Raw genomic sequence first — 26,037 nt, forward strand, 5'->3', positions numbered from 1 at the left:
TATTTAGTACTATGTCTGTCATATGTAAAGATTAATCTTTAAAAGCATATTGTGCTTCAACTAGAGACAATTTGGCTCCTGAATTTCCTATGGGTTTTATACTTCTGCTCACAGTTCTCTAGATGGGAAGGTGACTGGCTGTTTAAGAAACACCCTTTGGGGCTAGAGAGATTACTCAGTGGTTAAGAACAATGATTGCTGCTCTTCCACAGGTCCTGAGTTCAATTCCCATCAACCACATGGTGGCTCACAACCATCTGTAATGGGATCTGATGCTCTCTTCTGGTGTGTCTGAAGACAACTACAGTGTACTCACATATACAAAATAAATAAATCTTAGAAAAGCAAAGAAACACCTGTTGATTTTTGCTATGCTTGAGTGTCACTCAGGATACTTGTAGGATGAGAAAACAGAATTGTAACGTGGAGGTGAAGAGTCCAGGCCTGACTGGGCTTCTGCAGCTTACTGTGCAAACCTTACTTCACTAAGGACTGGCCCATGAGTCCCAGGGATAGGTCCTCCGTCCTTACGATGCCTTCCAGCATCCCACATGAGTTGCGCATCACACACAATCTACTAGGGTCAGAATCTACTAAGTTCCTGGAATTCAGTTTGATGGTGGGGTGGTGGTGGTAAACAAGACAGAGAGGTCCCTCCTTTCAATCCGCCTGTGGCTATGTCTGCAAGACAGGACAGATGCATCTTACTAGCTTGCTGAAGGAAAGGAATGAGCCCTTATGTAGTGTTCTTATCCCACGCTTGTCTGCCGTAGGGCAGTGCTTCCAGAGGCATGAGGCCTTCCAGAGTGCTCACTGCAGAAAAGACACATAGAAACTGTGATTTCAAAGTCAGCTTCCAGTAAGTGTGAGCTCTGGGGAGTTCTGGGATCCTGCTGAGGCAGAAAAATAACAAATCCCAGGATTCCATCTATATTTTGGAAAGAATGCTGTGGGAGCTGTCTACACGGTGACTTTATGAGGATAAAGCCGAGATCTCAATTAAGGCAGAAGCAAGCGATGGAAGCTTCATTTCAGATGGGTGCAGAAGGAAAGGAGAGGAAAAGTGGGCAAAGTGAAAAAGTCCTAGAGGTGCTGCAGGCAACTTGAGGAAGTGATACCATCTGCCATCTCTATAAAATGGCACACATAAATGATGTGAGCAAGATAAGTTTTCAGTCACATAGTCATTGGACAGGACCATCGCTCTGCTACTCTCTTAGAGGCAGGAATTTCTGCAAAGGAAATGTGGTAACAAAACCAATTACCGTATCCACACATGGACAGACTGACAGTAAATAAATTTAAACAAATTAAACTGATTAAAAGTTGTGTTCTCTATTGATATGAACAAGCCTCCTATATAGCACTGTTTTCTTCCCATACAAAGCTATTGCTATGTCTTACTCAGCCACCATGCTTGTGTAGACTAGCTTCCTTCTGAATGGCCTGGCGTGTGGCACACAGCACAGCAAAGGCTCTGCATGTGCAACTACACCCACCCCATGTAATTTAATAAATGCTTTAGAAGTCAAAATGTATACCAGAGACATCCATATCATGAGTTCATTTATGAAAAATGAGGCCAATTTGCCACAGAATTCTGTGGAGTAAGCAGACGTGTGTTAATACATTTAACTAATCATATTTTCAGAAAGGCTGTGCCAGAATTTTGTACTAAAAAAAAAAAAATCATTGACATTTCTTTATGTCAGAGCAGAATCATTCTCGGGTAGATAGGTGTATTTTAAATGGTGCTCAAGTTTTGAAATAATGCTACTACAATTTAGGTGGGCATTCCATAGAGAAATGGCAAAGTTGGTATGAAAGAGGATGATACGTGCATCTATATAAAACTGTCTATTTTACTGTATTACAATATATTACAATATAGTGACTTCTAATGCACAGAGGAGTGTATGTGTATGATTATGACACTATTTATAAATTACTTATGGTGGCCTAAATGGAGAACCCACAGGAAGGCACTACAGGACAGACCACTCTTACCTGAGTAAAGCAGCACACTCTGTTCATCTTCACAGGAAGATCACCACTGATTACAACTCCTTTACGGAACCACAACGCCCCACAGGCTGTCACACACTGAGCTTGCAGGGCACAAAACAACTGTGTCCTGCATTGCAAGGGAATGTGAATGATACTGTACACATCTATCCAAACCTAGGATACACAGGCAAGTGCTGTTACCCACACGTTTCTGATCTTGGTGTCATATGGTTTGTATCTTCCTGACAAGTACCTGATGGAGTGAGTACTCAGTGTAGTTTCACCCCCAGGAGAGTGAGAATGCATGTAAATTACTATATCTATGAAGCTGAAGGCATTTGTTTTTAAGAGAAAAGGAATAAAAAATTACAAAAAAAAAAAAAAAAACTGAGTAAGTGCCTGTTTATTTATAAGAAGAAAAGTCACAGAGCATGCAAAGACAGAGTCTCTTCTCCTGGGCCCACTTAGGGTGAGTTTTCAAGCTCACACTAAGTCTACAATTCTTGGCACCCCTCAGTTCTCACCAGACCCTTGTGTGGCCTGAGCTGGGGTGCCCAGCTTAAATGACCCCTGAACATCATCGTCATTTTACCTGATTCCTCACTGCCTCACAATGATTTCTCTAACTTGGTAATAAAGATGACAGGTTGGTGGATGTTGTCACTGGGTAACAAACAATTCCTTCAGCTCTTTGCACAGCATTCTGCTTCATGCCTTTTAAATTAAGTTCATAGTGTGATCTTATGTCATTTTTAGAAATTCTGAACAAAGTATATTTAAAAATAACTTAGAATTCACTGAATATACATGAAATATATCAATTTTTCTCCCGATTTAAAAAAAAATAAAGAATTCTTACTCTCTCGATTAAGGACTGATAAGCCTATGTGAGGATTTATAGCTGGCTCTCTCTGTGAGCTCCTTTACCTGGTAAGAAAAATGCACTGTGACATAAGAACCTCTGCCTCTGATAAATGCCTAACTATCTAGGCACTGAAGGGTACCACCACAGTAAATCGATGCTAAAGAAAAACTGTACTTTCTTCAACTTTTTAGCTTTAAGATTGGCTTTCATGCAGCAATATTAAAAAGAAAGTTTAATATGTGATAGCTGACAATTTCACACTAATCCCTGCTCTGTTCCCCGCCATCCCATCCCCCTCCTTTTTCCCTGAACTGATGTCTAATAGACAGTGGGAGATGAGTCTCAGGTCTGCTACAAGCCATTCAAGCCTAATCGAATGGGTGTAAAAACATATATAAAAAGATGAAAGCACTCTGCTTTACATATGGCAAAACACATCAGGGAGACTCTGAAAAGAGAAGTGAGATGTTCTGTAGGGGCAGGTTAGGTCTGATGCTAATGCCGGCTTAAGATGGGGACAGTCTGGAGCTGAGAGCCTGGCCAGGCTGCTTTAATTTCTCCCTGGAATAGCTCTTGCCCAACCTTCTGCAACACATCAAAGTCTCTGGAGCTCAATTAAAATTGGATTATATTGAAATGCTCCATCTATGGGAGCTGTGTGCTCACTAACACTTTTCTCTCAGTAATACTCCAGATGACAGTTGCCCATCCCAATTTACACAGTTGTCATAGAGACGGGAGGAGAGCGTTGGAGAAGCAACACAAAGGAAAGGTAAGGGCTGGGGTTTCTGAGTTTCCTGGGCCCCGTTTATTACACCAGCGACAGCATCCAAGACACGACATTATTACACTCTGTGTTTGTGCATGCAGTGAAGACAAAGACAGCAGATCTGGAGCTGGGATGAGGGAGCTATGGTCAAGTGTTTTCAGCTTCCTGAGACTCACCCCCATTGTCCCTGCAGGCAGGGGACAGAGTGTGGCTGGTAAGGCTAGAAAATGCCAATATCTTCTTTTTTAGTTACAGGTATGACCTACAGAGAATAATCTTTAGGGTAAATATCTTTTTTTTTTCCAAATCTGCGATTTAAAATGGTTAAATGTGTGATGAAAACAGTAAACCATGACTGCCATACTCCTATGTTTTAAAAACACACTGGATTTAGTCAAATCTCATGAACAGTAATGGGACCCATCATTGACACAGAAATAGATTTCCAAATTCAAACTTGGAATTTATTTCCAGTTTTAATGATAAGATGTTTTATAATTTTTGCTAATTTCTCTTCTGACACAAAAGCCTATTAGCCCAGGAAGAACACTGTCAGCTTCCCTCACAGTCTATCAGTGAAGACAGCTCAAGTGCCTGGCAGTTCTAAAGGATGCTGTGCTGGACAGTGTATATGGCTAGTAATGATCGATGTTCTCATGTATGTAGACTGTTTCTGGCTCTGTGCAAAATTTAACCTTTCCTGTAATTGGCTGATTGCACTACTAGGACTGTTTTCTTCCTCCTGTGGAGGTCACCATGGAAACTGACCAGCTACTGCCATTTTATGGAGTAGTACACTACTTCTCATGTGGTAGACCCTCCATGACTGTAGGCCTTTTCTCCTGGGAAGATGTGTTAGGATTGTGAAGCTGCAACAAGGCAGAGAGCACAAGTGCAGGCCAAGAGGGAAGGAAACAAGAATGTGTCAGAAAATCTAAATTTGTCGAAACAAGCCCCGGTTTAAACCAACAACAAGAAGGGCCCTATAGCTTGGGTTTTGACAAAGCACAGGGTTATTTATTTATTTATTTATTTACCCAGCTGTAGAAAACACCATCTAATGAACCTATCTGGGGCGGCTGTCCCCATCCTGTCAGGCCTGTCAGGAAATGACAAGCACTGGGGACAGGCTGCCGCCAGTCATAGACAGGCCTGCCAGCTGGAGAGTTCAGCCCCAATCTAATCACATCACCAGAAAATAACTTTCATGCTTTCAGCTTGACAGGATGGACTTGAGGAAAAAAACTAGGATTGAAAACAATGCTTTTGTTTCCAGTACCCTCAGTTTTGCACAGTGATTAAATGCGCCCACTACCAGGCCCAACGAATGTTACTTTATAATAATGGAAAAGAAGAAAAAAACATATCATAGAAAAAGGAATAAAACGATCACATGGAAAATGTGGGCACAGAAAAAAGGAAGGTCAAACCATCTTGGTCTCCTTCAATGTACCAGCCACATCACCTTGGAAATTCAACTCTGTTTTCAGTTCAGTTTACTGATACTCAAATTGCTTGTCTTTGAAACAAAGCTTGCAAGGCTGACTAGCAGCCAGGCTGATTTCATCCTCAGGAATGAAGACAGTAAGGAGATAAAACTAGTATTTACAGGTAACTGTGATAAATGCCATGCTTTGGTCCTGTTGGGGAAAGCATCACTATGGACAGACATATCCATGAGGACATGACAAGCTGGACCACCTTTACCAGAGACTGGAAAGAAGTGGTGATGAAGAGCTCATGTCAACTAGACAAGTTGCCATTTCAGTTTCTTGTGGACATTGTACGGCTCTACTATGGTCACATGCAACTATCCAAAGCTGTTCAGAACTTTGCGTGTGTTTTTGAACAAACAAATGGAATAAGGTGTGTCATATACAATTTAGCATTTTTGCTGACAAAACAATTTCCATAGGGTGACTTCTGGTGCCGTCATCAAATCCCTAAGAGTCAAATACAATGTTCCAAGCATACCTATGTTGTATTACAAGGTATTATTATAAAGTCTCATAATTGAAGATCATTTTATTCTGATTATGAAAAATAGATTCCAACCCACACTTTCAAAAGCCCACACTAAATCAAGCATTAGTTATTTGCAGTACACTCTTGAAATGTCACCAGTACAGACACAAAGTTGTCACGTAATGACTGTCACTCACAAACACTGTCACCTCAGTAATGTGTTTGACGATTTTTTATCCATAAAGTGGTGGTAATCAAGTCAGCCTCAAAGGGCTGCTGTAGTTTAGATGGTGGATCTAGAGGTGATCCCAACTCAAAATTGGGATTATAGAAAGAATATCCACCCCAGACAGTAAGTGGTGTGGAGTATTTTTAAATGAAACAATAATTCTTATTTATCACATGGAAATCATTCTGTAGAGAGAAGGAGACAGAGGTGAGCAGCTGCTTCCTGGGCATAAACTACAGTGGACTTGACCATGAGCACAGGAAGACTGGCTGGGACTGACTACTGTATGGAGGTGATGAAGGGAAACATTTCATATTTCTGTATACCAAGTGCTTCCAAATGTATGATTTTATTCGAGCATCAATGTATAATTTTGTCATTAGCTTGCTCAGTGTGGCTTTTCTGAAACATTATTTAATTCATTTCAGTCATGTAGGAGCATGGAGAGCTCTGACCTACTGACCCCAATTTTCACTTAAAGAAACAAATATCCTTTTTGCAAACTAAGACAATTTTTCTCTTGTCAACCTTGTTTTAAAGTATTAACCTTATTTCTGATATGGTAAATATCCATGTTTGTCATTGAGATCTGCTCAGCACAGAAGCTTTAATCAAGTTATGAAATTGCTTCTGGTCTTTATCCATTTTGAGAAATGATTAAAATAAACATGCTGAGTGAATGAGCTCACACTGGGGATGCAGGATGTGCTTTGGTTTTGTTTGCCACAAATAACTCTTAGAAAGAAAACAAAAGGCAAGCAGGCTGCTTGTGCCTTCACTTAGTGAAAGACTCAAGATTTTTGGAAGACCATGTAAGTGGCCTGCTCTGATGCTGGAGATCATCATAGGAGCTGAGCAGATGGCTCAGTGGGTACAGTGGATGCTGCAAAAGCATGCAGACCTGAGCCTGAATTCCCAGTAACCACATAAAAGCCAAGTATAGCTGCACTAGCCTGAAGCCCCAGTGCTGAGGAGATGTTACTTGGTGGACTTCTGAGGCTTGTTGGGACAATCTAGTCAACCGAACAGCTTTGGGTTGTCTTGAAACACAAGGTGGACAGCAACAGAAGTAGGCACCAAAATCAACCTCAGCCTCCATGTGCATACGTACCCTAACATGCATGTGTATAGGACGTGAACACATATAACACATATATGCACACAGATATCTGACGTCATCATAAAGTTATCTAATGAATATGCTCATTCTTGAATTTATGAAAAATGGAAAACTGAATATAAATCCTAAATTGAACATGACAAAATTGTATAATGCACCCCTAAGGACTTTCTAGAGAAAGAGAGATCAGAGTAGAACCATGGTAAGATACCATTTGTATTTTATAAGATTTCATTCTTTGAAAATGGTCAAAAGTAAATGTGAAAAAGTTTTGTGGTGTGCTCAAATTGGGTAGTCGATGATATTATGTTGGTTACTTTTGCCCAGCTTTTTCCCATTCACATACAATCACCATCTGACAAATGAGGCAGTAATTTTTATTCTATTTTACAGGAAGGAAGAAAGGATAGGTATTTTCTCATTTGCCTCATCACAGAAACTCTGAAGGCTGACAGAGCTAAGACCATAAGAAAGAGGCCCAGTCTAAATGCTCTAGTTCCCCCAAAGTACATACATTGGAACCTGCCTCCCATGATGATAACATTAGGAGGTGTGATTCATCAGTCATGGAGGCTGCACAGTCAAGAATAGAATTCTACTTTATAAAAAAGAGACTTGGGGACTCCACTTTTCCTCCAAATATGGGGGACACAGAAGGAGTAGAGAACAGCCTTTACCAGGCACCAATCTGCTGGTGCTTTGACTTGGCTGTCTTACACTGGACAACTAAGCAGCGAACTCTGTTTAAGAGTTTGTAGAAAAATCCAGATGGACTGTGACAAGAATTATCCTACCTTAGACTTTATACAGAGAACATTTTCCCAGAGATATGGACACGTTTTCTCAGTTATTTATTCTTCAAAAAATATACATGCAATTTCCTAACTTTTCTAAATTTCATTAAGTTCTTAGAAGTAGTTACAATGAAATTTTCACTAAAAGGCTGATGAAAATGTTGCCCAACATCTCAGCCTTTTCCCAGGACCTTAACAACGTTAGTGGTCCTCAGCATAGCATTACCATTGCCAGCTTTTCCTGAACTGTTACAGGAACAGATACAGATAAGCAAGTTAACTGCCTGGGTTTCAACTTCATTTCATAATACAGTGTTTGCTCCTGACCTCTGCAGTCATCTAAGGCACATCTCAATGGACAGTCAAGCTGCTGATAAACAAGGCACTATGGAAAAGCTCATGTTTACTCGGCTTGGGTGCTAGCTAAATGCTGATACTTATGGGAGCAGATGAAAGTGAGCAAGGAGGAGTGAGTGCTGAGGCGTCTCTTAACCCCTTCTTCTCAACCAGACTATTCTGTTCAAACATGAGCTGACCACTGAACCTACACAAAAGATCTTCTCTCCTTCCAGTCTACAACATAGCTCTTCCTTGTGGGCTCCATGTGGCCTAGGCAGTCAGGTGTAGAATCCTGAAATGAGGAGCAGAGTCAGGCTCCATACTAGGGTTCCAAAGAAGGATTTTGGCATCAAAGACGCTCTAGCCATTGGATTTAACTGGAGCTATGTCACTCTCTGAGGCAAAACACAAGACAGCTTTAAAGCTAACATGTCTAAATAAAGAATGATAAAAGTAAAACTAATACAAACTCTTGGTTTTGAATATTTCAACTATAATAAGAAGAAAATATATCAATGTAACACAAGTAAAATACTAAAATCAAAAGGAACAGGGCAAAGAACAGAATAGAGAAGAAAATTCAGCTAAACAAAAGCACAGACCTTAGTGAATGAAAATGGAGAAGTCTAAATACTAGTTCTGTGAAAAGACAAAAAAAAAAAAAAAAAAAAAAAAAAAAAAAAAAAAAAAAAAAAAAGAGCCAGAGCACTACTAGGGAGGAAGTGTTACAGTTAGCGGGTTAATGCTATCTGTCAGTAAGCAAGCTTCTGAGACACTTATACCAGTATATTAGAAACTGATTCGTCTTTTATAACATCATCACCTCTCCCCTGCCCCAAAGGCAAGCACCTGTTCTACATGGTAACTCTTTGTGCATCCTCTTGTCCCTGATGGCTTCTCTCCTAGTTGCAGGCCAGCCGGTGGTCTCTCAGTCCAGTGGGGTCCAGCCCACACAGCTCTTGAGTTGCACACCCACAGTACAGTGAATGCCTCCAGACTTCTTCAGCTGAACTTCTCAGGAATCGCAAGGAAATAAGTCCAAAGGAAGACTTATTATTTTAAGAAGAGGCAACCTAAGTGCAGGGCGGGTCCGACAGAATGGCTATCAACTCTGAATTCTGAGGGACCTAAAATGTTTAAGGCTTGTTCTAGAAAAATGAGAGTAGCAATTCCCATCTCAGAAGGAGAACAACGAAAGCGTGTGCGGTCATTTCTTCTCTAGGGACAAAGCAGAGACTGTGAGGAATGAACAAAAGGCTTTTCCCTTAACTCCAGTTTCCTTACCTGGAAAATGTTTATCAGAAAAGTTGGTTGTGACATCCCACAATGGACAAGCTAATCGGAGCAAAACAAATACTTAGAAACTTTCTATGGAGTTATCAGCGAAATGAGTTGGGAGAAACTAGAGGGTTGTGGTCTTTCCACATTTCAGAAAAAAAAAATGATCAAAACCATCATAGAAAGTTGAGGTGATGGTAACACATAATAGCACTGGAAAAGAGAGATGAGGAATTAAATTCCTAGAGCTGTTTAGGGAGGGAGAGGGAGAGGGAAAGAGGGAGAAGGGAGGGAAAGGAGAGAGGGAAAGGGAGAAGGGAGAGGAAGATGGAGGAGAAGGAGAAGGAGAAGGAGAGGACCATTCCTAGGAGTGTCTATGGCAAACATCCCAGCTCTCATATTTAACCTGCCCTTAACTAGGCACCACCACTGGTGAGTCCTCCCTTTCCAATCTCCAAAGCCCGTTATTGTCTAGGGATGTTCATCATCAGTGCTCACACAAGCAGTATCTCAATCACACCAGCACAGGCACGAACACCATCACCTTGCCCACAGTACAGCATGACACAGCTTCCTCACTGAGCTAGTGTTATGCCTGTTGACTGTGCTGATGGAATAGTTGGCACTGTAGGCTTAACTGCCACCTAAGCAATCTCAAGCTGATTAGCTCACTCCTTCCAGTTCCTTTTTCTTGTGGCAGTGCATATTCCCTCAGTGTATACTCCTGGATGTGGCTTGTCTCCTGCAGAGCTCATGCTGAGGCTTAGTGCTCAGTACTGAGGTGGTAGTGTTTTTACGGGATGTGACCTATTGAAAGATGGTGAGGTGACTGGGTCATGTGGAGTAGAGACTGGACTCTCTCAGTGTTATGCCTCACGGGAGTACATTAGTTCATAGACAGACGACAGCACACCATCAAGAAGAGCCAGCTTAGGCCCTTTCCTAGTCTGTAACTTCCTGGATGCATGCAGTCATTTCCATTTCCACCTTTCTGCCTAAATAATTAAAAGTAAAAACTAAAAATAAAGGTTTCCTCTTTACAAGAAGTCTCCCAGTGGCCACTCTGCCATGCTCTTGCTTTACATGCAGAACAGGGATCATGTGACTGCCCAGGAAGAGCAGCTGCCTGTGCTCACCCTGCAGACCTTTGCATACCTCTAATGCCTCCTCTCTAACCTTTAGCCCTAGGGAAGCACAGGCACCAGAGTTGAGAATGACTGCAGGGTAACCTACGGAGATGGGTGGAGCCCTGTGTTGCTGTGAAAAGGCAAGGACGCTGGCACCTAGTGAGCTTCTGGTTCCACCTCTGCATCTCTTATTCCATTGCATCTGAGATTTGCAGCAAGCTCCTTTGACTCTGTTTCTACATTTCTGAAATGGAGATTTTTAAGATGCATACATTCCGTGGTTGCTGTAGGGATTAAAACAAAGAGGACTGGTGAGATGGCTTGTGGGTAAGGGGGCTTGCATGACAATCAGTTTGATCTTGAGTAGAAGGAGGGAGCTGAGTCCTATAAGTTGTTCTCTGACCTCTATATAAACAAGTTAAAAACAATTAAAAACTTTAAGATAATTAATACCTCTAGGAATATAGTAACACATCCTATATTCTTTTTCATTATCCCCAAACCTCATAAACATGAAGAGGTTGTTGTTTAATAAATTTGTGTTAAATGTCATACAAAAAGACAGGTCTTTCCCAAGAAGCAGCAGATCCCTGAGCCATGGGATAGACAGATAGATACAAGACAGATGTAAAAACACAGTATAGTTTTGACTGCATATGTAAGACAGAATATAGACAGGAATGTATGGCTGGTCAGGGTTAGAGCATCACGTGGCCAGGCTGCTACTGTCTATTTGCAATCCTAATACTTAGGAATGGAGACAGAAAGAAGGTGAGTTTAAGGCCAATCTGGGCTATACAGCAAGGATACTATATAAACAAACATATAATAAAACCAAAATAATATTATGAAAAAACAAAAAATAATTAAATACCCCCCCAAAAAAACCCAAATAATCCTGAATCAAATTCTATGAGCTTTGGAGCCATAGAATATAAATAGAGCCATAGAGTTTAAATTTCTTCCACCTCCAGCTGTGAGCTCAGACAAATGACACCTGGCTCTGCATTTTAGATCCCTCCTTTATGATGTCATAATGCAGATATTCTGAGTGCAGAACATGGAGTCTTAACCACCTACAAATGTTAGTTTCCTTTCCCACACACCATAACAAACCTAAGGATGCTTCTTTAGTGAAAAGTTTCAAGATAATTAAAAACACACCAGCAAACAATTGTAACATATATTTTAAATATGACATATATTTTATAACAAATATTTTAAAAGATCATGGCATAAATGTAAATTAAATGTATGTTGGTTGAGGTGTCTGGAGATGGATTTATTCTTAGAAGCACCACTCACTGTGAAATTTCCTGGAAAACTCATTTCATTTTCTGTTCCATAGTTTTACAGTTTCTACAACTGAAGTAGGCTCCTCTCTGCTCACTGAAGATGACTGCTAAGGATTAAATATGGTAAGTTATATAGGAAGCTAATGTGCTTATCAGTAGACAGTCATAGTAAGACAGTCTAGAGGCTGGTATGGTGCTCTGTGGTAGACAGAGCACTTGGCATGCATGAGGGGCCCTAGGATCAATCACTGCAATGAAACCAGAACACAGCTACAACAAAAACCCAAACTAAAGACTATTCCTAGAGGGTTTACTTGTTGTTATTTACAATGCCACATGAATGGGATACACATTTAGAACACAGTCAAAACTGATGACAAATTTTGCTTTATCTTTTATGGCCTCAAGATAGTCAAATATAGTTGCCGATTTTCAAATACTTTATAAACAAATTTGAATTTCGAAATTTAAAAGAGCATGCTTGACAAAGCATGGAAATTGTATAATTTCTGAGTTTAGTAGCATGACTAACAGTCAAAAGTGGCGCACACACACAGACACACTGCTTGGCAGATTGTTGTGGTGCTTTTAGAACATTTAAATGTGTTTTTCTAGACAGAAAGAAAGGTGACTAAAAAGCTCCTTGTCAGCCTGCACTCCATATTGCCAGCCACATCTAGTGCAGCTCTGGCACCTTTTCTCTGGTCAGGAATTTCAGAAGCAGAGAGCACAAAGGAGCTGATGAGCAATGAACGCTTAGGCCTTCCTCAATTAATCTTGTCTCTCTACCTTTGCTTTTGCTTTCCCACTACATGAAGGTAATAATGACACCCTCATCCATTATCCTTTTATCCCTGTTATTCTCGTGAAATTGCTTAATAATATGTTACAGATTCGTCTCCACTCACATAATTCTTCCTGTCATTTGCAGTATATCATCCTACAAACACACAGCCCACTCTCACTGGCCGCTCTTTGAAGATTATTGTCAGTGACATCTTCAGGATGCGTTTGGAATCTAGAGCATCATTTGTGTTGCAATGGGGAATTACGCTGACTTATCTGTCATTGCCAAAAGCACAACAAGCGAGTCAATGTTAATGCAAAGGTAACACTGGTTTTTATCATGCCTCCAGAACAAGAGCTCTTGTAAATTTATGCTAATGTGGCCCTTTTAGAGTTTAATAACCTCTCACCCTGCTGGAAAATAACCCACACATACACAAACATACACAAACACACTCTTGCAACACTGGAATGTAGCTGGTCAACTGGCAATGGTTTATTTAAGCTCTCTTTGGGCACTAATGTAAATTACTCTTAACTTACATAGATGTGCTTCAGAAACAAGCCTGTAGATATAACAGGCTTCTATTTCAACCACCAAAACATAAATTATTTTGCTGAAAAAGTAACTGAACTTTAAGAATTAGCTAAGTTTCCCTCTGACCACTGCATAGGGGCTTTTCTCTCCAGAGTTCAAGACCACTACAAATGAGCAGTTTTCCTTGATTGAGGGTGGCATTCCAGAGGGACCCAGGCAATCTAGTGTGCATGCCAAGTCTGACAACACATGACAAGCTGGTCGGCGTGCAGTAATTTGACTAATTATACCGGATTAGAGCATATTAATGCAAGCTGTTTTCTCCAGAGTTAATGACCTGCTGACTAGGTTCTGTTAGGCCTCAGTAGGTCCACAGGCAGCTAAAAAACAAAACCTTGTTTTGTAAGCCCTCGTCATTTCACATCAGCAAACAAGCATATCAAACTACTGACCAGCAAAATGCAAGCGACATTTTGTCTGCTATAAAATCCTGAAGCCTTCCCTCACTGTCTACCCCTAAGGGTGCTTTTATATACAGCTCATGTCAGTTTCTTTCTCTTTTAAAGGAGAGGTAATAAGCCAAGCCTCAGGAAAGAGAAATACTTCTTGAGCAGTTAGGGGTGCAGACTGCTGTTTTAGGAGGAGGGTAAAACAAGTATTAACTTCATTATGCAAACCTTTCTCAGAACAAGAATCTGTTACAAAGTTATGTCAAAATGATTTTTGTATAATGAAATTTGTCCAAATGTCAAGACTTATTTGAAATGTATTTCTAAGCCCTGTAGGAATTTTATATATTTTTAAAAATAGCTGCATGACTTATATTACATAAACACAGAACAATGTAAGGGGTTGATACTTTAAAATTATTGTTCAGTGTTTTAAAAAGGCTCCTATTTAACTAAAAACAAGCTGAAAACTAAAATGTGTCCCTGAATGTATTAGAATTTTTATATAATTTACATCTACTTTTTGATTATGTAGAAATATATAAAATGTAAGTTCCATTACAGATATTAACAGAAAGCTCAAAATGGATCAAGGTATGAGGCTGACAATAAACAAAGAAACAACAGAACACTGTAGTTACTGAAAGTCCCTATGTGTGTGGCACACATGTGTAAAACCCCAGTGGATTGGTAGGAAAAAAAAACTAATAACTTCAGCACAAAGTTAAAAAGATAAAAACAAGACAGTTCAGTATAATTATTCCCAAGACTAAAGCTAGAAATAAATGTAGGCCAGGGATTTTCCAAAGAGAGCACTGTTGTAGGATAAGGACTGATCCCATGGCATCCTGACTTATTTACTGAAACACAACTTACAAAAATCAGTCCTACAAGGAGACAGCAGTAGGAAGCTCACAGCTGCCTTCCCACAGACTCTGGTCTTCAGAGTGACTGCAGGAGAGGCCTGTCTAGGCCAAGAAAATGGCTGTGATCAAGAGCTCTGCTGCAGCTTGACCATGAGTTCAGTAAGAAACGAAGTAGAAAACTTCTAGGGGTGGGGTGTGACTGGGAGCAGAGGTAAAGCTGAGATGTCATCACTTAAGTGAGAGCCCAGAAGAGCCAAGACTGGCCAGCCAGCCAGACACTCCGGAGACCCAGGCTACAAATAAACAACACAATCACTTATTGGGAAAGATGGAAAAGCAACCCCAAAATGAGAGATTTTGGTTTATGAACCAACTGGGTAGAGCAGGTGACCTCTAGAGCTGACTCAGCCCTGTAAATCTCCTATGTATGTATGTACACACACACACACACACACACACACACACACACACACACACACACCTCCCTGCTCTTCGTTCCCTATGCTGGGATTATGGGGCTGTGCTTCATGTCTGTGTGGTCTATTCCACAAAACCTAAAAGACAGAGCTATCTCAGGCCCAGTGCCTGCTGTCAAGGATCCAGAGTGTTTAGCAGTGAATGTTCTCCTTAACCTTTAGGCAGTCCTCTGTAAATAACATTCTGCCCAGCCAAGACTTTAACTACTACTGGGTAACTGTGTTTTCAGTTTTTCACTTGTTGTAGGGTATCTGACATTAAACTAGTATGCTGGAAAGTAAAACCAAATCGTATGTTTTCACTGACAATTCAAAACCAGAGTGAGGCTGACAAGCATTGTGTGGGAAACAGGCTTGTTTTTAATGTCTGCCTACATCTAGGACCATTTCATTTCCATTATGGACAAGTGGGCTAAGATCTTTCTGGGAGAGTAAGTCTGACTGAGTCCTCTCTAATGCAGATTTATAGGAAAGTCTAACTTGGTATTTTTACTCCACTAATTACAGCTACAAAGATTTTATATAAAGATACAAGGGCCATACAAATACCAGGTGTCTGCATGGGTAGTAAAAACAAAAACAAAGAAAAAAACTGATTATGGTTGGGGCTACAATTTCCTGGTAGACTGTGTTCTTAGATGGAAGAGATCCCAAATTTAATCTCTGTCAATCCCAACCACAACAGAAAACTTTAGTAAGGGTATCCATATAGGAGACATTACATTTTAATACCATTTATGTGTGTTTGTGCACATGGCATGTGTGTGTATTCACCAGTGTAGACAAATGTTTACACATGTCAGGGCCAGTACCCGTGTGCCTTGCTCTAGTGTTTTTCATCTTACTTTACCAGACAGTGTCTCCCAGAACATGCAGCTCATTGTTTTAACTAGACTGACTGACTGGTGAGCCTCTGAGATCCACATGTCCCAACCCCAAGAGCTAGGGTTACAGATGCATGTGTGTCTTTTTATGTGGGTGCTGGTGTTCTAAACTTAGGTTTCCACACTTTTAGAGTAAACATCTCACCCAATGAGCCACATCTCCAGTCCAAGAGTAAAAAAATATCAGCTTCCCTGCCTGATAGTAAAATGTCAACTCCTGCACACAGATTATCATCTCCTTCAAAATTGAGAATCGCCTTCTCCATTCTGAGTCTTGTCAGTATCCTGACCCACATACTATTTCAACACACTAAAAACCCTTTAAAATTCTTGAATGTATCACATCTCTGGTCTCCAGACCTTCTTATGCAGTGGTCATAGAACAGAGAAATAGGCAAACCTGAACTCTGCAACCAGTTCTAATTTACAGTCTTGTGACTTCACCCACATTGCAGTCATGTGATGCTTCACAGGGTAAAAGTTCTGAGAAATATATGTAGGTGATTTCATTGTTGTGTGAATAGTATGTAGTGTATGCACATAAACAAGAAGGCTATGATAGACCATTTTATACGTGTTATGTCCAAATGTCATTATTTAATATATGACTGAACTTCACTCCTGAACCTTTATTTCTTCATCTTTCAAACAGGAGGATCAGTCTTTAAGGCTTGTGCTACTGGTAAGACAAAATTGGGTAAGTAGGTGCTTGGCCAGTGATAGCCACTTAGTTACTTCAGATGAGAATACCCATGTAGAAACAACAACAGAAATAATAAAGTTTTTGAAGACTCTTGTCATCCCTGCAAGATAAATTCTAAAATGATCCTTATACAACATACCAAGATGAATGGCTATGATGAAAAAAGAACACAGCGATGCCATGGCATATTTAATAAAGCCATTCCTGAATGTTATATTATCATAGGACATCTATCTGCAAGTAAGCAATGTCCAGGAGACACCAGCCCATGTGGTATCTGTGCAGACGGAGAGAGATGGTAAACCTCGATACCTTTAGGGTCAAGACAATATGATTTGCTAAAAGACAACCACGGTAAGAAAGGACTAACCAAAGTTAATAAGTTTCTATTTAAAAACTAGATTCATGGAATTGAGGAGAACTTTATTTTAAAAAGAAGACTTTGATGGAGGGGGTTAAAATGGGTGAGCAACAAGAGAAAAGGAAACTAGTAGCCTAGTGTTGGATAAGTTTGGTTTATCCATTAGATTTATATGTAGAAATGTCAAGAGATTAAAAGGGACAATATTTTGCCCATTGACCTCCAAAGTCAACTAGGTCCCAGAGACTATGGGGAAGCTCTCAAAATGTTCTATTGCTCTTGCCAGTCTCATGTCCCCCATAAGGAGGGTATGGATACCTTCCAGGTGGATTCTAACCTGTGTCCATTCAACTAAGAGGAGCATCAACACACAAATCAATGTTCCCAATGCTTCCAAGTAAATCGATGATCAAGCAAGGTCTTTGACTCATTCTCCACAGATAGAACAACTGATAGAGAGAGAGAGACAGAGAAAGAGAAAGAAGAGGAAGGGGAGGGGAGGGAGAGGGAAGGGGAGGGGGAGGGGAGAGGAGGGGGAGGGGAGAGAGAGAATGACCTCTGAGAACCTTACCTTCAACTGATAAAAAGAAAAGGTAAATTTTGGTCATCTGCATGGTTTTAAACACCTAGCAGAAAAGTCTAATCAAAGATTTAACTGATTGGTATAATATAGCCACAACATCAAAATATGGTTTCCTCCTCTCCTGTGGCCCTATATGTATTCCTGATAACAATACAGCTAATAAGCTGATGTCTATGCACACTTGTGAAAACACTGAGTGGATGGGTTATAAAATAATCACTGTCACCTACACAAACATATCTACCTTTCTATGGATACAGACTTCAAGAGAATATGTCAGTAATTTTTATTGAGTCTAGATGATTGATTTTCATTTTATACGATTATGGATTAGCTACGTTTTATTTTTGTTGTTGTTTTGTTTTGAGAAGAGTCTCATTATGTAGCTCTGGCTGACCTGGAACTCAGTATGTAGATCAGACTGGCCCCTACTCACCAAAATTAGTCTGTACCTGCTTCCTGAGTGTTGGGATTAAAAGTGTGTTCCACCATACCTGGCCCTATTGGCTACATTTTCACAGTTAAGAAATACAATATTGCCAAAAGTGCTGGCAGATGCCTTTAATTCCAGCACTCAGAAGGCAGAGGCAGAAGGATTTCTGTGAGTTCTAGGCCAGTCTGGTCTACATAGCAAGTTCCAGGACAGCCAGAACTACACAGATATATAGCCAGGAAAAGTAATAAATGTATTGGTTTTTGAAAGTAACACAAAATTTTATTCATTATGAAGTGAAAAAAGACTTTTATAGAGATCATCAAGGTGTAGTCAAAAATATATCTTCAATGTATACTGTCTAGAATAGCAATGAAATCTCTACCCGGTAGCCCAAGTTTCTATGCAGAAAACAATCATTTACAAAAGGGAAACAACAGGCCAGGTGGTGGCGGCACTCAAGAGACAGAGGCAGGTGAATCTCTGAGTTCAAGGACAGCCTGGTTTACAGAGTGAAGTACACTGAGAAACAATGTGGGCCCCTCACCCCAGCCACTACTGACACATCTCAAAAAAAATCAAAGGGGAAAAAATAGGGTAGGTCATCACGTAAGTCATCTGAAGAGTTGTTATTGTTAGCTCAAAGGTAACTGATATAATTAGCTAAGGTTTATACACTCAGAAATCAAATTTTAATGATAATAGATGCCCATAACACTTAATTACAGAAGGTCGATTTCACGTTTTCCAGTCTTCATTCTTAGTTCCCTCAGAGGAATGAAGAGAACCTATGAGAATTCATAAATGTTCTCCAACTCTATTTTTAAGCACAAACCTTCTGCATAGTCTCTGGGTATAGCAAGGTGTGAAATGCCCTTGGGTGGGGCAGACGGCACTTTATGGATCATTTCTAGGTTTCTGATCCTAAGTTTCCCTCCCCAGTAGAAAGCAGTGAGTGTGTGACTCTCACCAGTCTAAGGGAACTGATTCCAGGACGCCGTTGACTCAAGACTAAGAGACACCATCTACTTCCAACACAGTACACTGATCAATTACGGAATAAAACCCAGAGAAATTGTAAGGGAGGGGGTGTTGGAATTCATGATTCTTTTGGCCTGTCTGTGAAGACTACTTGCAGCTTTCATGAATTTCCCACTGGAACTATGTATAGTCACTGGTGACTCTGCAGATGCCTTCTGTTACCCTCCTCTGTTAATGTTCTATCAGGGCTATATTAGGGCAATGAGTGTCAAAAACCTATGCAGTTACTTAGAAAGAAATCAGGCTTTTTAATAGTGAGGTGCCTTTAACAGGTGAGCTCGCAGCAGGTTCTTCAGGGAAGGCATTCATAGGCTAGCTGCTCTGAGTGACTGTGTTCGCCCTCAAAGTTGCACATGAACACCAAGTTGTGTGCTTACTTGATTTCGGTATGACTCTGAACGCCACTGTTTCAGAGGGAAGAATACAAGTTCTCCTCATTACTGGCTTGGTCCCTGGCTTCATAACAAAAATGTTCAAGGTATTTGTTAAAAACAGGTTAACTTTTCTGTCCATGGAAAGATGTTTATATGCATGTACATACATGCACACCCACCCACAGAGCTATCCATCCTTATGGAGAACACAAATACTGACAATTACTGATGGAGTGTAGAATCCAAAGAACTAATAGAGTTTTATTCCCATTCTGAAAGCAAGGTAGATAATAACAAAGCAAGGAAATAGAATTCAGCATGGAATGCACAGAGCCATAATTTATTTGTAGACAATAAGGTTTATGTTAGCTAGATATTAGTGCATCAGAAGGTAGATGTGTATGTAAAGCAACTAAACCCAGGAACACGGTTGTGGAAAGCACAGCTTAAGAATGAGCAGTGAAATGAATGACACTGGTACCTGGAATGCCAGAGTCAAAGTGGTCAAACAACATGGTGCTACTTTGCTGTTCTACTTTGCTATTCTGTTAGAAGTCAGCCACCACCTGCTCCTGCCTCCCCATACCTCAATATTTTAAACATTGTTTAGGCCCTAATACTTACCTTTCTCTCTCAGCAAACAGAACCCGTCCTTATAAAAGAGGTACTGTATATTTTGCACCCTCAGATAGATTCTATCCATATGCTTATTACAAATCCTTCCTCTCTAGGCCCTAGCCCTGAGCTCTGCTTATCAGCCAATAGAACTCACTCTTTTTGTAAAGGTCACTGGTGCTTTCCTATTTTGCCAGGAAGTTTCTATGTAGCTAAGCCTAAAGCTTTGTTGTGATAACTGTCACATGGAAACCTTTCCCCAATCTTTCACTATGCTTAAATATGTAAGAAGAGTAAATCATGAGGTCAGAGTCTGGAAGTTTTGCAAAGACAGTAGTGACTGGAGTTTCACTCGTTCCCTCACGCAGATCGTCTTACTGCTGGCTATGAGGCTCATGGGGTCCCTGACACAGGTGAGATGCCAGTACTGGATGCTCTTGGGTGTGAAGCTGCTGGGTACAAAGCGGCATTACATCACTACAGCTAATTGCTTTGTGCCACACAGACTTCATCAAGCCTCTTAATTCTTGGCAAATGCCAAGACTTGAGTGATAGCTTTGAAAAATATCAACATTAAGAATACAATAAAAAATGTACTACCAAAATAACATTTTTGAGGACTAACAGTCACACCACAGAGATGGGCCTTCTTTTTAAGCTGGGAAACAATGTAAGGAAACAACAAAATGATTCACATTCAAGAGACTCCATTACTCGGTAGCTTGCGTTTTCCACACTCCGCTACACTGAAAAAGGGTAAGCAGTGAAAATGTGCTTCTGAGAGCTTGAAATCACATTGTACAGAAGTCACATCAAATTAATACTGAGGACCATTTAGGGCTTTTATTCTGAAAAGCTTCTGAAAGGGGATTAGACTATGAAAACTCTCATGATACTAAAGCACCTGTTAATGGGTTGAGGAGGTAAGAAAGGAACAATGGAAGTGTTATTTTTAGATACGTCTTTACTTTGTATTCTGGCACAAAGCATCGCTCATGGGCATGCAGCAGTCCCCAGCATCATCCCACGCATGCAGGCACTGGTGAGCAGAATCCCGCTGTCTTTTCTTTTTTGGAAACAGGTCGTTTTCTCTGCATAGTGACATAACGTGGCTGATGCACGTTAACAACTACAAACATAATTTGATGAAATAGTCAGAAAAATGGGGGCGGGAAACACTAACCTCAGTAATGTGAAGTTTGAAAATACCCCTTATGAACTCTGCTTTCAAATGGCAAAGAAGTGATTTTCACAAGACTGCTACAACACTAACTCTAAAATCTTGCATTTTCATGTCCTATGATAATGTTTTACAGAACCAAAAATTATGTTTCAAAAAAAAAAAAAAAAAAAAAAAATGCAGGAAAGTGCCGGTAGAGAGAGAAAGGAGCCTAGATAGTTGTCAGCTCATCAAAAATAATGAGTGCTCAAGAGGTTTCAACGTCCTGCCTTCCCAGCAGCCTGCCCAATCACAACAGGCTGCCAGAGGGGGAATAGAGCTGGCCGAAAACACTCTTCATCAGCCCAGCTAGGCCCGCGCTCCCAACAACTGCACACCAGCCCCTGACAAGGAACACTATTGCTAGCCTGCTGAGCTCCAGCAGCCCAGGGGCAGAGCACACACTGGATGACAGCCGTGGTCTGTCCAATACTATAGCCTTTCCCCTGGTCCCTGACACACAGTCACATGCTCACCTACCAGTCTTATGACTAATGATGCAAACATGGAGTGTAAAGTCTCCTTAATTTGACCCTTGTTAAACTCCTAATTGGATTGGAGCAGGCTCAAGTGGAAAGCAACCCTCGCTTATTCAAGTGTTCTTAAGAAAGAAGCCCAAATTATAAAAGGCAGCCAGGCTGCAGGACGGCACCAAGAACGGGAAATGAATTGCAGCTGTCACTTAAGTTAAACATCTAATCAATTGCCTTTTTTTAAACAGGTAACTTTTACAACAGTTTCTTCATTGTAATGCTCTTCAGAGTGCTCTTGACCCAAATTTAATCAGCTGTTATTAAAGCAGAGGGTGGCCACAGAGCACACACTGCAGGGCAAGATGCTGCATTCAGAGCCTTAATGATTCTAAAATGACTACAACCATCGCTTCATTCAGGAGGACAAAGCTCAGGCTCTCTGCTCCACAACATCTTAACACAAGCTGTCTGAATAGACAGCGTCCATTTGTCCTTCATGAACTGTGGAGGTCAACCACACTGCAGATGAAGGCATTGCAACAGTTTCATTGTGTTCCTTCCCGACGCTGTCTGAGGGAAGAAACAGGCGAGCTCTTGTATATAAAATTCAGCTTTTCTGCAAAGAAATATATAGCTTAAGTGCAGAGGAAGGGGGTGCATGATATGCAGACAGGTGTAAAACATGAAGTAATTATAGAAGCTCAAATTAGTTCGTAGGCCCGAGGCAAGAAAGGAGCAGCGCCTTGACAAAAGGGAATAGCAAATCAGGGCAGCAAACAAAAAATGGCTTGAATGTGTAAATTAGCAAGAAAAATGAGACAGAAAAGCAGCTTTATTCTACTATTATTCCCCACATGAGAACAGAGCAGCTGAACATGATCAAGAGAGCTTTGGAGAAGAGAGGCAGGTGTCAACAAGGCCCTCCAGAGTGTCAGCTCTGCCCTCCCTGCCAGCTACTCATTATGCGCAAGCTCTAGAGAAGTGCCTCCTAGACCTGACCTCTCATATTACTTCTTCTGTAAACACATAATCCCTGCTTGTTAGGTGGTGTCAACACCAGCATTCATCCACTAAGGGAGTGAACAGACACTTCAGAAGTGCTGCCAAAACCAAAGAACCGACACCGAAATACAGCAACCTGAATTTCAACAAGGTAAACAGATCTGCTGCTTTTCTGAAAAATGCAATGTCAAGAGCCTCTTCTCTCATTAGCAAAGGGAAAAAAAAAAAAAAGGCCCAAACTGCTTGCTATGGCAAGACTAGTACTTTCTTGTACAAGTAATTATTGGGTTACTCAAGGCCTGGAATAACACCTATTTATCAATTGCCTGCTGTGGTTATACACATTCACTAAATAACTCTTTCTTTAAATCACACAAACACATAAATCCCAACCAACAGGTCATGAACAATCCATTAATAATATAAAACTCAGCCGAGCACAGTGGCACATGCCGTTAATCCCAGCATTCAGAAGAGAGAGGTAGCTAGACTCTGAGTTCAAGGCTGGCCTGGTCTACAGAGTAGACAGTCAGTACACTCCAGGATAGCCAGGGCTACATAGAGAAACCCTATCTTGAAAAACAACAAAAGAAAACAAAACAAGGCAAAAAAAAAAAAAATCATAAAACCTGATGTATGTTACTTGGATCAGGCATGGCCACTGTAATGTTAGGGGTTAAAACTTAATGGAGAATTTAATACCCTACAACTGCATTGACAAAGACAGTTACCATTTTCTTAAACTATAATGAGAACAGAACATTTAATATATAGGATTGAAAAATGTAATCTATTTTTAATATCAATTTTATTGATATTCAGATTTTATCAAATGCCAAGTGTCATCTATCCTTCCTGGATCTTCAGGACACTAAATTACCTGACTTTGACTTGATGTTGCCTACATTTTGGAAGTGATGCATCACTTTGGCTTTCCCAACTAGGTGTCAGTAATACAGGACTGCTGTTTCTGGCTCCTTTGCTCTGGGTGCTAGGAGTCAGCCTGCTTGTGGAGGAAGAAGCTGACCATAACGATCTGCATGTAACTCTGACAGCAATGGGAGTTTCCAGAGGGAGCAAGGCTTCTTCAAGAGGCAGAGGGGTAAAGGCTACATACTAGACTCAGGTCATGGCGCAGAACAACTGCTTCCACTGTGTACCAACAGAAAACTGCACTGAAAGACATGAGCCTATGCCAGATGTGCTGTGCTGGCAGTTTGACACAAGCTAGGGTCATGTGGGAAGAAGGAGTCTTAACCCAGAAAATGATTCCACAGGACTGGCCTTTATGAAAGTCTGTAGGGCATTTGATTGATGCTTGGCTGGTGATTGATGTGAGAGGTTCCAGCTTTCTGTGGGTAGTGCCACCTATGGGATGGTGGTCTTGAGTGTTGTAAGAAAGGAGGCTGAGCCAACCATGAGCTAACAAGCCAGGAAGTAGCATTCCTCCATGGCCTTCATCAGTTTCTGCATCCAGGTTTCAGGCTTGAATTCCTGCTTTGACTTTTTCAGTGATGGATTGTGGTGTGGAAATGCTAAGCGGATATAAACCTCCTCTTCCCACAAGTGGTTTTTGGTCATGGTCTTTTGTCATATAGAAACTGTAAGTAACACACATTCTGAACTTCTTTTTAGTAGCATTAAGATGCCATTTTTATTACAAAAACTTATTTTAGAATATAAAACTATTTTGTTTGCATATTTCTCCAGCTGTACTGTTCATTTAATTTCGAGTCTGTACCCTGGAAGTTCACTTCTACTATTGTTCTTCCAACAAACTAACTGTGGTATTTTCACGCACTAAGGAACATAACATTAAGATTCTGATTCCGGGCTGGAGAAATGGCTCAGCAGTTAGGAACACTGGATGTTCCTCTAGAGGACCTGGGTTCAAGTCCTAGCACCCACATGGCAGCTCACAACTGTCTATAACTCCAGTTCCAGGGGATCCATGGCACCAGGCATGTGCGTGGTGCACATGTATATGCACACAGGCAAAATACACATACGAGTAAAATAAACAAATCTTTAAAAAGAAGATTCTTTGATTTATCTATGAGAGGTTGATCTGCATATCAGAAAGAGCTATATAATCCTAGGCACAGCATCTTTCACTCATCTTTCTGTTTCTGTGACTATTCACCCATTTCATTTCAAAACACCATTCTGAGTTACAAAAATGAGGAAGATGGGAAAAGGCCCAGTGGGTAAAACACTTGCCACATTAAGCTTGAGCCCCTGAGTCTGAATCTCCAAGACCTATATAAAGCCAGAGGTCATGATCTATAATCTCAGAGCTTCTACTATAACAAGGAGGTGGAGACATCGAAACCTGGAAGGTTGAAGTCAGTCGGCCTGGTCAGCAAAGCAGTGAATAATGTCTCAAATGAGGTACCAAATGAGGGTGGACACCACACACACAGACACACAGACACACACACACAGATAGACACACACACATACACACACACACATACACACACTGAGGAAGGGATGATACATCATCTTTTTACTGTCTTAATGAATAGATTATTTTACTTTATATGTATGAATGTTTTATCTTCATGTGTACACATGTACCACAAATATGCCTGGTAACTTCAAAGATTAGAAAAAGATATCCAGTTCCCTAGAACTGGAGTTACGGATGGTTTGAACTACTATGTGGGAGCTGGAAACTGAATACAGGTTCTCTGCAGGAGTAGCCAGTGTTCTTAACTGTGGAGCTTCTCTTTAGCCCACATCATCTCTTTTAATGCTGGGCAAAAACGAGAACTCTAAAGATCATAGTGGTACCTAAAGAGACTTCAAATTACTTATAGTCTTACTTAATAAAACATACCTGAGTATTTCCATTGATTTCCTACCAAATATCTAAAGAAGACCCTATGTGTAATAATATCCACTTGATTTAGAAGTTTGTTCACTTTGGGATGGTCTGACATGAAATCTAAGTCTTGCTGGTATCTAAGGCTTCCCTATTTTGGGGGAAGAAGGTATTTTGCAAGAATTACATATTTTTACATACTTGTAGTTTCCTGATAATAAAACTCATCTTTAAAACAACTCTTGTACATTGTTATTTGCTGTTTCTTCCTAGATCTTTAATTAGAAATTTTAAGGGACATTCTACATGAAGGAACAATGTTGACTCTGTCTCACAGAAAATAACTCTTGGGATACTCTGTTCACACTAACTTCTAACTGTCTAACAGGTAGAAGTTATGCTGTGAACAAACTAATATACACACCTACCCTAATCCCATCACACACACCCACAATAGCCTCAGTTGGACAAACTAACCTCAGCCTTTTCAGGACCACTGAAGGGACTCCTACAATGTTTAGGAATCATATTTGTTTTCCAAACTTTATGAACTCACTAATTTGGTTTGTGTAATCTGTAAATTTTTTTTTTAAAAAACTTAATTCTATTGTACCACAGA

The 26,037-nt window shown here is 40.5% G+C and overlaps 1 protein-coding gene and 1 long non-coding RNA gene across 10 annotated transcripts in view; one reads left to right on the forward strand and one right to left on the reverse strand.

Moving 5' to 3' along the window:
* Nbea (neurobeachin) overlaps positions 1-26,037 on the reverse strand; it is a 518,446-nt gene that overhangs the window by 105,893 nt on the left and 386,516 nt on the right. The gene's annotated exons all lie outside the window — the stretch shown is intronic.
* Positions 3,561-17,323, forward strand: LOC143441988 (uncharacterized). Of its 4 annotated transcripts, none has more exons than XR_013109826.1 (5): positions 3,561-3,644; positions 4,859-6,127; positions 11,842-11,911; positions 12,720-12,896; positions 16,440-17,286. It is a non-coding gene; the product is annotated as an uncharacterized LOC143441988 (long non-coding RNA). The 4 variants fall into 4 exon arrangements; XR_013109827.1 differs by lacking the exon at positions 3,561-3,644 and adding an exon at positions 3,653-3,855; XR_013109828.1 differs by lacking the exon at positions 3,561-3,644 and having other exon boundaries at positions 3,868-6,127; positions 16,440-16,484; positions 16,716-17,323.

Source organism: Arvicanthis niloticus, chromosome 4, assembly GCF_011762505.2.
Source record: "Arvicanthis niloticus isolate mArvNil1 chromosome 4, mArvNil1.pat.X, whole genome shotgun sequence".
In the NCBI taxonomy this organism is placed as follows: Eukaryota; Metazoa; Chordata; class Mammalia; order Rodentia; family Muridae; genus Arvicanthis; species Arvicanthis niloticus.